General features: G+C 35.4%; 1 protein-coding gene across 2 annotated transcripts in view; it reads left to right on the plus strand.

Moving 5' to 3' along the window:
- Positions 1-15,207, plus strand: part of LOC145260623 (uncharacterized) — a 304,980-nt gene that overhangs the window by 258,996 nt on the left and 30,777 nt on the right. The window lies entirely within an intron of this gene.

Consider the following 15,207-nt stretch of genomic DNA (forward strand, 5'->3'; position numbering starts at 1 on the left):
TGAATCTAGCGAGATTCGAAATCGGGACACCATGGACAGAAGCGTAAACCTCTACCATTAGGCTATCTCGCACGACTGCTGGAATGTATCACGTTTTATGCAGATTTTATTTGCTTTTGTTTACATATAATGTGAGGGAATTTGCCTTTGTGTGTCTGTATGGATTCGTTTCCTATGAACCCGGAAACCGCCGAGCCGATTTTTATGAAATTTCTCACGAAGGTACTTGATGCACCTGGCAGTGTTCTTAGATATGTTTTATATCGGGATATATTTGATAAGTAGGGACAATCGATAATCAAAATAATCCGATGAAAGAAGGAACAGGCGATTTTAACTGAAGTTAACACCTTACACAGCCTAACATCACAAGTGCATTTGAGAAGTTTTATTACCACACAAGCTGAAATGCCCGATATATAAAATCGACAGTAGGTTCTTTGTTATGACAAGGGTGCGTTCTAAATGAATGCTTCTGTTTAAAACACAATTGAACCATAATACTTGACTTTTCTATTTTAAACTTAATTTCATGCCATTATAACCGCACAAGCAGTAAGGCCAGGTATATCAAATAAACACTAAGTTCTTTGATATGGCAGGAGCGCGTTCGAAATGAATACTTCTGTTTAGTGTACAATTGAAGCATGATACTTGACTTTTGCATTTTAAACTTTAATTAAAGTCATTATATATAAAAATAATTTTATAAAATCAACAGTAGGTTCTCTACAGTGCAATATGGACTACTATGTATTATGGGCTGTCACTGCGGAGAGGCATGTGAAGCTTTGTCCAGGTGCTCCGCAATAGGCCCCAAACTAGAGCAGGCAATCAGTCGATTTGATTGAAAAATGGTCGATTTCATTGATTTCCGTGGCAAAAATATGGGAGTGTGAAACATTCGTTGATCATCATTCAACCGCTGGCAACATCGGGTCTCTCTACTAGTATATAGCAGAATAATCTATAGATATGTGTCTCGTTGTCTCTTCGGAAGCAACTCTAAATAATATCTTGGATTGCTTGGCCTTTTGGCCAAGATCAAAGTGTGGGATGGTCGATGGAGGTTGTCCGTTCTCAATGGCGTTGGGCGCCGGGACGGGAGATTCTGAATAACTCGGAATTCTCCCTGACTTGGCGACTGGTCCGAAATGCGCTGCCCCTCTTCGACGTACTTTTCCGGTATAAAGAACATACCAGCCGCTTCTGTCCGTGCTGTGACGAACGCGAGCCCGAAACAATCGAGCACGCATTTTTTAGTTGCAGCCGGATACAGCCCCTATTAAGGTACGTCGAGGGGGTAACAGCTCGCATCGATGCCGAGTGTCTGCTCGATCTCGACGTAGGAACTTTTGTGTACAACATGGAGCCGCCGTTCCCCAGGGAGGAAAGTTTGGTTTTCCTGGCGATCCTAGCAGTAGCGCGCATGACCATTTGGATCGCGCGCCTCAAGTTGGTCCACGAAGGGACATCTGTTCCTGATCGGAAATTTGCTTAAAGTAAAGATCAGATGCGATTGGAAGAGGTTGCCTAGAGTGGAATTTGACAAGAGGTGGGTGCACAGCACTAGTTTGTGCATCCGTTGAGGAGCCAAGTTTCAATACGTGTTCCCTCCTTAGGCATGGCATGGGCGGTGCTGGGTCCTACGGAACCCATCCCACCTAGGTTAGCATTATAAGTTCAGTAAAGTAACTCTTGACTGGTGGTACAAATGAGATCCTGTTCCTGATTTTATTTTTTGGTATTAGAGAACCTCTGAGTCTGCCCAACCCCCCTGCTCCTCATCTTTATTTTCTGATGCCCCCGGTCATCCCCCTACTCAGAGGTCACCTTCATACCCCCTCCATCCGTTGCTTTATTTTCTCCCACCTCCATTAAGGCCACTTCCCCAAACCCCATTAGGGATGCTCTGCTTGTTTTCGGTTCCCCGGAAAACAGTGGGGGATCTAGCCACATAGAATAGTACAGGGGGGTCTTACTAACAACACATTAGTAGTTTTTTTTTTTTTTTTTTAAATGAACATTTTCATTAGTTTTTTCCCACTCCACGAACATTTTATGCCAATTAATTCAAGAACTCTTTCTAATGAAATCGAACTTTATTTTCTCACACATACACAAAAAAAAAAAAAAAAAAAAAAATGCACACACAACACACAGAAATGAATATACAAATTGTACATAGTTAAATTTTACATTGAACGCTGGGGTTATTAGTTAGATTAGGATCCACAGAGTGATTGAGGTATTTTGGTAAATGTTGCCAGTCAAGAGTAAGACTTCAAAGTCTCATCTGTTACATAGTCAAAAAGACCCTGTACCCTCCCCCTCCCAATTTCTTGTAGGGCCTTGTGCCTAATTTTGTTGAATTGAATTTTTTGTACGTTTTTTATGTTCAATTTTTTCTTTCTCAATAAAATATATAAACAAGATCAAAGTGTAGTATCTGTTCTGGCAGATACTGCAAGCAAAGATCATATGAGGGGAGCAACCCAACATATATATGACCATTGCTCTTGTAGTTATCAGTTATTCGTCAATGTAGGTGAAACCTTTCATACCATTTGTCACTATCCAGCTCCCCTACTCCCCGGGGAGCTGGTCCCCGTTTCCCCAATCTCTCCACATTAAAAAAACGGCCTAGTGCCTAATTTGCTCAGTGGGGAAGCAAATAAATACAAACTCTTAATAATATCTTGAAATTCTTTGACGAATTTACAAATTTCCTCTTTTAATCCTGGTGCTATCAGATCAGGCTGTCTGAAGATATTGGCCTCCTGAGGAGAAATGCACCTAACAGTGATGCCTTTTTGTTTTTCTACTTCCTTTTTGCAAAACTTAATTATGTTCAACCCATCTTTTCCCCCTTTTCTTTCTTCTCATTTCCCCTTTCTCTTTCTATCTTCTCCACTTCCTGAATGGTTTCCTAACTTAAAATGTACCAAACATTAATACTATAACCTTTTTCCCTCTCCCATTGCAAAACTCATTCATGTTCTGCAAGGCAGAGAAACAAAAACGATAAAATCCACTATAAGATAACCAAACCAAACACTACAAACTAGTGATTCAAGATACAAAAAAGTTTGAAGAATAAAAACCTTTAACAAAATAACTGAATGCAACATGAATACTATTTCCAAAATAACTGGATTCGGTATTAAACAACTCGGAAAAGGGTTGATATGCCGTAAAACAAATCCACCCGAAAACCAATCCTCTTTTAATAGGAAAAGAAGAAAAGGAAAATGTGTTTGTGTGTCAGTATGTACTCTAGTGACAAAACATTCGGCCTTGAATAGTGTTATTCACGCGAAAGATAGTTACAAATGAATCGGGTGTTTCACAATCAAAGTTAAGAATGTTTAATTGTGTCTAAAAGTGCCTTAAGCTATATACAACATCATCGCGTTATAATTTTCAGGAGTATATTTGAGTTATTGACAATAACGGTACGTGTAAATGGCGACAATCCTTTACAGTTCTCTCTCTCTCTCTCTCTCATATATATATATATATATATATATATATATATATATATATATATTTGTAGTCATATATTTTTAGTCATCGACATACAGTACTGTTTCGTTGTATCCCAGATCAGTGCCACTAGACTAGCACCTATCCAAGCCGAGGATTGAACCTAGAACCATCGCGTTGACAGTCGGCAGTTCTACCCATTCATCCACAGGAGAGATGCCCGCAAATAACCTCGACAAATGTCTATTTTAACCAAACATTCATCCACCACTTTTATAATGCTCAACCCGCTTATTTACAAACAAACGGCGAGCCTCGCATATATATATATATATATATATATATATATATATATATATATATATATATATATCGTACTTTGGGGTAATTGCGCCAACTAACTAAAAGTGCTCTTTTGGCAAACACGCATATAAGGAGCACTTTTTTTTAGTTGGCGCAATTACTCCTAATGTACGGTATATATATATATATATATATATATATAGAGAGAGAGAGAGAGAGAGAGAGAGAGAGATTTGGTGTTTGTGATTTGTTATTCTACATAAAAACTTAAACTAAAAAAAAAAAAAAAACACAATTGCAACTTCTCTTTCGAATTTCGGATTTTGTAATCATGCCATATGCCTTTATTTTAAATTTTAAAATTGATAAGTTCCTCTTCTTCTGATGAGTAAGGGCGGAATAAATAAATAAAAAATTGACATAATAATTGCATGAATGATTCTGCGCTAACAGGTGCTGTCACGAACTGAATATGTCAACGTTCTTAAAAAATAAACGGTTAGATGGACATCATCTTGAAATTTGGAATATAGACTTTTCTTATTCATAATAAACTAGCGAGGGGTACCCGGCGTTGCCCGGATGTTTTTCGGGGTATGTGAAAAAAACCCGAAGCGTTGACGACGCGCAGTTAGAAAATAAAGTGTTAAAAAAAAAACAGGTGCGCGTTTTTGATTGACGTGACGGAGATAGGTATTCAGCAGTTACGATTTTGTGCGGGACAGTTTTGAATGAGGTGAATAAATCGGTTTGTTTGTTTATAAAAACACGCTCCCTGTTTATTAGGAGGAGCGAAATGAAAGCTACAGTCTGATATGACGAAGTCGACATTGAACAAACTGGCTTTCGGCCTGTGATTAGAGTCGAGTTTCGCTTTTTTTATATACCGAAAACCGAATGTAGCGCATGTTTAATGCCGATGCGGGAAATGTGGAATAATTAACGTTTGAAAGTCAATAAAATTAAATAGACAGGCGAGCTCCGTGGGTAATTCTGAGATATTACAATTTATAGATGATATAAAAAGTTTTAAGTTGTGAAGCGAGCAAGCGCTTCTCTGAAAGAAGCCTTTCGTGGACATCTGTTACATGATAAGGGCTGTCCCCTTTTCATGTAAGTATAAAAATAGAGAGATTACTTACAATGAAAATAAAATGAGAGAAAGCAGAAATCGAACCTTGGATATAAGTTTTAAAGAACAATAGAATTAAATGGAATGTCCAGTAAATTGTTAATTCTGATGAAATAAATGATAAATAAACTATTCAATTGTTAGAAAGAATGTGGATAATAAAATATGGGTTAAATAAATTAGATATGTAGGTTGAATTCCTTTGTGAAAATAACAAAAAAAAAAAATAGGTTATTGGAAAATCAGAATGTTCGGGAAACGTGCGACTCGCGCATGTTGAAACACGTGAATTGTGATCACGTGGGCGGACATGCATGGATTTCTCAATATAGGAAGTGAGAGTTAGAGTTAGAGAGAGCTAGTGAGAAACTCAGAGGGAGTTTGAGATCGACAGACATGGGTTTCAATCGTCTAGAAGCGAGACGATCACATTTTGAAACTTAATATGTGAACCTTTGAATTCCTGAACGCAAAGCCACCAACCGGTTCAAGTGGAAGAAGAATAAATGTTCAATGTGTTTTATAACTCCGTCTCCTGTGTCCATCATTACATGAAAAAGGTATTGTTTATTTATATGTACACTCTCTCCTTATATCTACGTGTTAATGTCCACATCTCTTCTCTAACAATGTTGTGTTAATGTTTCCATCCCATGTCTTACAATATGAACACTTACAACATGAACTCTCCTAAGACTGTCTCTTCATCCCTCCTAAGACACTTCTTAACATGTAAACGAAAGAACATTCATCATCTTAAGTATAATTAGCGACTCATTAATATATAACACATCGAGGAAAAGCGAACATACATACACACATACATTTTCGCTTTTATATATATATATATATATATATATATATACAGTCCTGGTCAAAATCATAAGACCACTTAAGAAAGTAAGCGTTTACGCATATTATCGAATTTTTAATCAAACAAATGGTTGAAACCATTGCCAAAAGAGGAAATATGATGGAAAAAAAATGAAATCTGATTCATTCGAAACCTTAACCCTGATCTAATAATTATTTTTGAAAAAACTCACAGTCCAATATAAAACTGCATGAAACTGACATGTGAACGTCAGCATCGTTCCTTCCCTGTTTCTCCTCATCCAACTGTAGATTGAAACGATGGAACTAATTTGTATCATAGGAATGGTTTCATTTCCGTACAAGTTTTTTAGATGCAAGTAATTACCGTATAATTAATTAATAATTATATCGAAACAACGGATCCTAATTAAAATAAAATACGCATCAAGTGCATATGAAAGCCAAATCACAACGTAATATTAGGGAAATAAACAAATATTTTACTTGTTTGAAATTCATCACAAATATATTTCAGAGGTATACTCCATCTTCAGTGTGTTGTTTTGTTTTATTTTTTTGTCTTCTTCCTTGCTTGTTGTAAATTTGGAGAAGTCTGTTTGTAAAGAGCCGCGCATTGTATCGAGCGGTTGTATTTTAAAATGTTTGAACTGTGCGTAGGCAACGCGAGAATAACGTCAAGGGTGTGAGTTCCATATAGAAACGTTGATTTAACTTGAATGAAATAAAATATGCATGCCCTTGAAAGCCAAATCACAACGTAATATTAGGAAAATAAACAAATATTTTACTTGTTTGAAATTTATGACAAATATATTTCAGAGGTATACTCCATCTTCAGACTTCTTTCTTCATCTTTACATGGCAAGGAAGAAAAGGAAAAAAAAAGAAATAAAACAGCACACTGGAGATGATATATATTCAAATTAAAACAATGTTTCTATATGAACTCTCATTCTTGATGGTATCCTGATCTGCGTAAAATTTCATGACTTAACTTTTTTTCTTTTTCCTCCTATTTTACCATGATGAGGTCACCTGTGGGAAACCTCCATAGTGTACCCACCGCTTTAGCTATAAGTATAAGATCTAAAATAATCTAAATATATGAGCACAGAAAATATATCACACTGGCAGGGACGTCCGGCGCTGCCCGGGCGCTTAGATAACACTGTAGAACTTTACATTCTTACTGCATGTGCTCGTAGAGATGAATTTATAGCCACGCCCTTTCCGGTTGAGTTGAGTTGGTTCTTAATACCGTCGCTGAAAAAAAAGAGACAAAAAACAAAGCCATAATATTCTATGATTATCTAGCCGTCATGAATTATTTTGCAAATAAGAAACTTAAACCCCATAAATAATCAAATTGCTAGACAATATAAATGATTGTAAACAAACAAGTAAAATATTTGTTTATTTTTCTAATATTGCGTTGTGATTTGGCTTTCAAGTGCACTTGATGCGTATTTTATTTTATTCAAATTAAATCAACGTCTCTATATGGAACTCACACCCTTGACGTTACTCTCGCGTTGCCTACGCACAGTTCCAACATTTGAAAATACAACCGCTGAGATACAACGTACGGCTCTTTACAAACAGACTTTTCTTTCTCAACTTTACAACATGACAAGAAAGAAGAAAACAAAAAAAAGGGAAGAAAACAACATACTGAGGATGGGGTTAAGCTCTGAAATAAATTTATGTTATAAATTTCAAACAAGTAAAATATTTTTTTATTTTTCTTAGTATTACGTTGTGATTTGGCTTTCAAGCACACTTGATGCGTATTTTATTTTATATAAATGATTGGTTTGTTTTTTTGTTTAACGGCATATCAACCCTTTTCGGGTTATTTAATGCAAAGTCCACTAGTTTATAAAAAGGTTATGAATTTCTTAAAAAAATAAGAAACTTAAAAACCCATAAATAATCAATTTGCTTGACAATATAAAGGTTTCGTTTGGTTCTTTTTTGTTTAACGGCATATCAACACTTTTTTTTTTTTTTTGGAGGGGGGGGGTATTTAATGCAAAGTCCAGTAGTTTAATAAAAGGTCTTTATATTTTTAAATATTCATTCATAAGGTATAAGTTGGGTTGTTTTTGGAATAAAAATCTTAAAATTATTGTAAAAAGTCTTATTAATGGTAAATGAGTCAAACTAAGTACCAAGAAATTGAAACGTCTTATACTGCAAAAAAGAAAGCAGTAGAAATGGTTCCCTACAGAACCGATACCTCATAACAAGACTTCCAAACCAAAATCAGAAATAACATATCAACCAAATGGCAAGACATATGGAATATTTACCAATAAATAAACTACATTCCATAATGCCTATTACCAAATAATGGCAACCAGGACACGGAAGACCGGAGAGGGAGGAGGTGGAATTAGCAAGAATACGAATCGGTCATACTCTGTTAAGGAAGAATAACCGACAACATGCATACCATGCAATTTACCCTTCACCGTTGTACAGATACTCATCTATATAAATAAAACAGATGTATGTCTGCATAAAAATATTTAACCGATAAACTCTCAAACTACGTCACATAACACTGAAATTAACAGGAAATAATAATCATACACCAAGGATGGTTTATAACGAGTAAAATCTTTGTTTGGATGGATAACTGCACGCCTGTGAAACTCTGTTCCGCTTACCTGTTTCCCTCCCGACTTCAACCTGGATGTCTTCAAGTCCAACACAAACAAATTCCTGATGAACCGCGTCCCTAAGTAATGACACCTTATCAATTCTCCAATACTATTGCTACACTATCCCATTGAGTACTGTACACAGAATAACCCTTATCAAGGCCCAATGACCACTCGGGGATAAGTGGTGAACTCCATGTAAAAAAAAAAAAGAAAAAATGAGTAATGCGTTCAGACATATGACGGCAATATTGTGTGTCCTGTAAACTTTTTATGCAAATATTATGCAAGTATAAATCATGTAGAATATCTGCATGAATATAATTACACGTAATGGTTAACTAAAGATGATCATCCCATGAGAAAACCGAAAAAGCTAATAGGGAATTAATTAAAATGAATGTTTAAAAGAATATGCAAATTAGATCTTTTGCTAGTGAATGCATTTCCACAACTCATATATAAGAAAATTGTATTTTTCTTTTTAAATAAATAGAAAAGGGGGGTTTTAATATGAATATCAATACACACAAAAGAAAAACGAATTCATAGGAGTGTATATATATATATATATATATATATATATATATGTAGTTTGTTTTTTTTGTTTTTTTAATATAATTATCTAGCGAGATTCAAAATCGGAATAGACAAGCGTTAAGAGTTTAGGCTCCTTATCGTGAGGTCCCGATTTCGAATCTCGCTAGATTCAGCCACTCTGATGAGTCGTAGACGACGAAACATGTGTCAGTGGATAATTATATTTAAAAAAAAAAAAAACAACAAATATGCCGCTCCTCATTTGGGGGTACCAAATTGATTAAAGGGAAAATTATTCCCAACTCGCATTTAGGTAAAAAGGCACTTTCGTAAATAATTGAATTCATTCAAAGCGTATCGCAAAAACAAATAACATATTTATCCACTTAACTAATCAACATTCATGTCCTCTGTCCCAGTTTTAGGAAAAGTTTAGTTGACAACTCATCTATACTTGAACAAACAATAATAAAAGAAAACTTGAAGCATTGCCAATAAAATCTATAAAAAAAAAAAAAAACTATCAATCAAATAAACTTTGTCAATAGTAATAACATCTTGAAGTGTCTGTAAAGTTATTCATTTTAATAGCTTTGCTAACATTTCAGGACGCTATTAATTTTAAACAATGGAACAAAAAAAGGATAAAATAAAAAATAAATAAATAAAATAAAAGACTTAACCAGTGCAGAAAAGAGAAGAGGAGGGGAAAAAAAAAAAAAAAAAACAAAAAAAAACGTATATAAATTGTTCAAAACCAGTTAGATTAATTTATCCCTGACTATGAATCCTGAAAGATTGGAAAGTACTAGGACTTATAATAAATATGATCATTACATCAGCCAGTTCCTGCCAGAAGTGAAGACTGTTATTCGAAAGTTGAAAAGGATTGAAAATATAATTCATAGACAAAAAAAAAACGTCTATTTTATTTAATGAAATATGCTTAGAGTACAAATGCTGCATGTGTATATATATATATCTGTGGAAATATTCTTTATTCACTTATATTTCCTTTTTATATAAACCAATCCTTATTTAAGAAGCTTAATGTAATTACAGAGCATATAAAAAATAAATGACAAAATTCTATATTCCACATTTCATGATGTTGACCATCTTACAATTTATTCCTTTAATTCAGTTGACACTTAAAGTATGTGTTTCGTAGCACAAAATCAATCACTTAATTATTATATCACTCGGTGAATTTATCTTGCCCTTAACTCATAAAAAAAATAGCAACAATCAATCCACCAAAAGGAAATAAAATTCATTTGGACATGATTAAAAAATCCGAAAAGTTGCAAATACCTTATAATTTGCTTTCATTACGTCATTTTGAATTTTAGGAAAAAAAAAAATACAGATTTTGTTTTTTCTTATCACAGAGCTAATTCTCTATTATTAAACATATATTAGTGACGGGACGATTCCAATATTTTTCCCAATTCCGGTGCAATTACCGATTCTGCACCAAATTCCCGGTTCCAATACAATTACCGATTCCGGTTCTGATTCTTTATAAATCTATAAATATTTAACAATACAGTTGTTATTTCTCCCGATTTCCGTAAAAAAAAAAAAAAAAAAAAAAAAAACGTTCAATATGTAGATATGTTCATAAACGTAAAATTACACTTGTGGAAGATCATCTATAGATTTTAGCTTTACTGATGATTTAAAATCAATAAATATTTATTATTTTATCATCATTACCGGCAATGGAAGATTTTGCTTTAAACAAAATCAAATAAAAAAGAAACAAGGAAAAGAATCGTTTTGGCATCAGAAAATAGACACTAATTTTTCCGATACCCCCAAATGTTCTGATTTTTCAGATTCCTTGTTGAGTTTGAATAAAATAAAACACGTATTAGATACGTTTGAAGCTAAAACAATGCATTATTACAAAATAAACAGATATTTATTTTGTTTGAAATTTATATTTAAATTCATAAATATATTTCGAAGATATACTCCATCATCAGTATGTATTTATTTATTTTTTTTTTTTTGCCATGTTGTTGTTTGAGCATAGAATCAGTAGAAGTCCGTTTGTTGTTTTTACGGTAGTCTTTTCAAATGTCGGAACGGTTGCGTTGATCACGCGGAATTCACGTTAGGGTTTGTCTTCCTTGAAGAGAAGCGCTGGTTGAGTTTGAATAAAATAAATACGTAATCGTTCATTCATTACGTAGATTACATCATTAGGGGTACGGAATATATATGCTCTTTATACCTATGTATTTCAAAGTCTAATGCTTCTCATCAGAGGAGAAGAGTAGGTGCTAGGTAACAGATTAGAAATGTGACGTCTACCGATAAGTACATTATGAACTAAATAATGGGGTCTCTAAATGTGGAGGAAGGAAAGCTGGAGAACTTGAGTAATTATCACGTAATGGATATAGGTGGTATGTATAGGGTTTCCTCCATTTTTATATATTTATGTAGACTGAACACGAGAGTTATTCCTTTTTCCGATCTTTCTGGATATCTTTTCTATTTGTTGAACGATCTTTTTTTAATTTCAGCAGGCATATTATATAGAATGGCGTTCAAAAGTTGTTGTTCAGCCATATAGGAAAATCGAAACTAAAAATAAAATAAAAAATAATTCGCCCCCAACCCTCTTGCACCCACCTTTATAGCCAATTAAAACTTTTTAAATAAATAGGAGGGAGATATCTACTGGACCGGTAGAAGGATCCTACCATTCAGATATACTCAGTAAGAATATTACTAGTGCATGAGAAGGAAAACATACTTTCATGTACATCAAATCTGTTGCCAAGGTCGCTGGGAAAATGGTGGGATCCGTCTATCGATCCAGTAGAGATCTCACTCCTGATGCAATTCTCTATCTATATAAGAGCCAGCTTTGTCCAAAGATGGAGTATTGTAGCCACATCTGGGCAGGAGCTGCTAGAAAGAGCTTATCCTGCCTTGATAGAGTTCAAAATAGACTTCGTAGCTTCGTAGGGGGATGTCCTTTTCGCTTCCCTGCAACCTCTTTCTCACAGAAGAGACATCGCGAGCCTGTCTCTGCTTTATCATTTTCATGGCAAGTGCTCATCTGAGCTCCAATCTATCGTTCCCCTCTCACCAAATTTTCACGAGAAACACTAGTCTAGCTGAAAACACTATCAATAATTTCCCCCACTCTATCTGTGCCTAAACTTAATCGTAGATTCCATGAACAAAGCCTCTTTCTTAGAACTGCACACCTGTGAAACTTTCTTCCGTTTTTCTGCTTTCCAGCTGACTACAATATGGTCGTCTTCAAGTCCAATATAAACAAGTTCTTGATGAGCCGTTCCCCTTAAGTAATCGAAGTTACCAAATTTACACTACTAGCAATTACTATGATATTGTCCCATTGACTATTGTATACTCTTTAACCCTTATCCTCGAGTGGCCTCTGAGCCTTGATAAGTGGTGACTCCTATGTAAAAGAAAAAAAAAAGTCGTAGCTGTGCGTAAAACCAAACTGAAACTAGGTGACAGTCGGTTTCTGGTTACATTTTCTATTTCTTGCGTTGTTATATTTTATGTTATTATTATATTGAAGCAACTTCACAAGTTTGCGTGTGTAAGAGAGAGAAAGAGAATACCCGTTTCTGACTCATTGAATATCCCTGCTAGTTTCAAATAAATTCACCCTCCATATTGATTGTTTGCAATGTATGGAAAACTGAAATGCTAGAGCTGTGGAGACAATAATCCAAGCTGAAGTTTCTCATTGACGTTCCAGGTCGAATTACAACCGAATTGTTCTTATAGCAAAATCATGGAATTAACATTAAAGCAATTGTCCATTGTATGTGCTAAGGTCAACCTATATATAACAGCAATAGGAAAACGTGGACTTGCCCGAGAAAGTATTAGGAAACACTACTGTATTCATTCTCCCACTCTCTAACACAATATTACGTTTTGTATATTACACAATATTGTAACAGAGTGCAGACGCACATATGACAGCAGCAGCAGCAGCAGCCAATGTATACAAATGATCGAGCCATGTGCAAGGTGAAGTCACAGCGAGGAAAAAGGAAAGAAAAAGCTTATAAAAAAGAAAAACATGGCCAAGAAGAATAGAGATAGACGTGTTACACAGGTGACCGAGAATGATAAAGACGCGTCCTTAACATGGCCAAACAAAGACAGAGTGCCCCGCGTTCGACATGACAGAGTCTTGTTAAGCACATTAGAGTACAAGAAGATTTTTTACTTTCGAACAAGAGACAAAGCGGTATTCTGGAAAGCAACTGTAAATAAATGTCTGTTTCACTGAAAAAAAAAGTCGAATTCTTTCCTTGTCTTTGTTTCCTTGCTACTGTTTGCATACAACGTGTGGGTTTCGAGTGTGGACATGTAATGACTAGGTACATATTTATTGCTTATAGTGGTCCTAGCATAACCACGTTGACATACTGGTTCTTATTAGGTCACTGAAGCTAAGCAATGTTGTACCTGGCCAGTACTGGATGGGTGACCATTTCTGAATATTAGGTGGTGTATGTATACGGGTATGTATAATATTTTAGGGAGCTGAACGGCCTTACATTGCCCAGTTCCAGGTCACCTATTGGATAGGTGGGGCGTCTGTTAGCCTTCCTCTGCTATCCAAGAGTGTTACCATACAACGAGAGTGGATGAAGCTCCTCCAGAGAGAAGGCAATCCATCTAGAAGAAGGAAACTGATAAAAAAACAAAAAAAAAATACCAGATAGAAAGAGTTCGTTAAACCTGCAAGGCAATATTCTAGTGACGGTATCACACAAACAAAAACACCCGCTTCCAATTTACCATGAACCAGCATGAAAGGCTTAAGAAACTGTCATGAGAATGTTCGTCTCAGTGTAAAATCTAGCTTAATTGGAGAGAAAGCTTCTTTTTTTATTTATTTTTTTTCCACGAGAAAAAATATTGACAGAAATCAGAATATCAGTGTGAGGCTAACAGGTGCTACACCTTGCTCAAGGGTGACCTGGAATTATGCAAGACATGGCCATTTATCTCCCTAATGTATTATACATGCATACTTATATATATATATATATATATATACACACAATAATACCGCACCTAATATTATTAAATGGATACCCATCTGGTACTGGCCAGGCTCAACGTTGCTTAACTTGATCTAATGAGACGACATAGTGAAAGAATTAACGTGTTGTGTGTATGTGTGTGCGTTAATATTGTTTTTTTGTTTGTTTTTTTTTTTTAATTTTCTTCCTTTGAAGATTGTAATGCTGGGTATGGTGCAGCCAAACAGCTGCCAACATTGCCCAGCTTTTTATTGAAACCAACCGAGAGCTCTTTTTAGTATCCTCGTTGTTCCCTTAAGTGCAGTTGTCTGGATCTCTTTTGCACTTGGTTCACTAGGAATATTAGGTAAGCTTCAGGTTCTTCTTCATAAGCCCTGTGGCACCTATAATAACTGGTATCTGCCTAAGATTCCAGTTTCTTTTCATATCATACATGAGACCTTGATATTTGGTCTGTTTCTCTCGTCCAGCTCTGTTCAGACCTCCATTATTAGGGACAACCACTTTAACCAAGGTTGCAACTCTCTCTGACTTATTATGGCTGATGGAACAAGAGCATGCTACCCGTTAAGTCAATAAAGGGTTCTGAGTTCGACAGAAACATTCCCGGGTTCGACGGAAGAAGGTCAGAGGTTACATCGACCGAAACATTGTGAAAATCACACTCAAGTCTAAAGAATCCAAATAATACGAATAACGAATCTTCATCTCAAAAATTCAGAAACGTAAAATGAATAGGTTTATACATTTTTTTTCAATAAGCAGACGACATTGTGAAAGAATGAGTGTGTTGTGTCTATGTATGTGCGTTAATATAAAAATGCGTATGCGTAGGTACATATTTATTGCTTATAGTGGTCCTAGCATAACCACGTTGACATACTGGTTCTTATTAGGTCACTGAAGCTAAGCAATGTTGGTACCTGGCCAGTACTGGATGGGTGACCATTTTTGAATATTAGGTGGTGTATGTATACGGGTATGTATAATATTTTAGGGAGCTGAACGGCCTTACATTGCCCAGTTCCAGGTCACCTATGTGATAGGTGGGGCGTCTGTTAGCCTTCCTCTGCTATCCAAGAGTGTTACCATACAAGAATGGATGAAGCTCCTCCACTGTGGAGAAGGCAATCCATCTAGAAGAAGGAAACTGATAAAAAAACAAAAAAAAATACCAGAT

This window comes from Euprymna scolopes, chromosome 36 (assembly GCF_053919585.1).
Source record: "Euprymna scolopes isolate OS-2025 chromosome 36, ASM5391958v1, whole genome shotgun sequence".
In the NCBI taxonomy this organism is placed as follows: Eukaryota; Metazoa; Mollusca; class Cephalopoda; order Sepiida; family Sepiolidae; genus Euprymna; species Euprymna scolopes.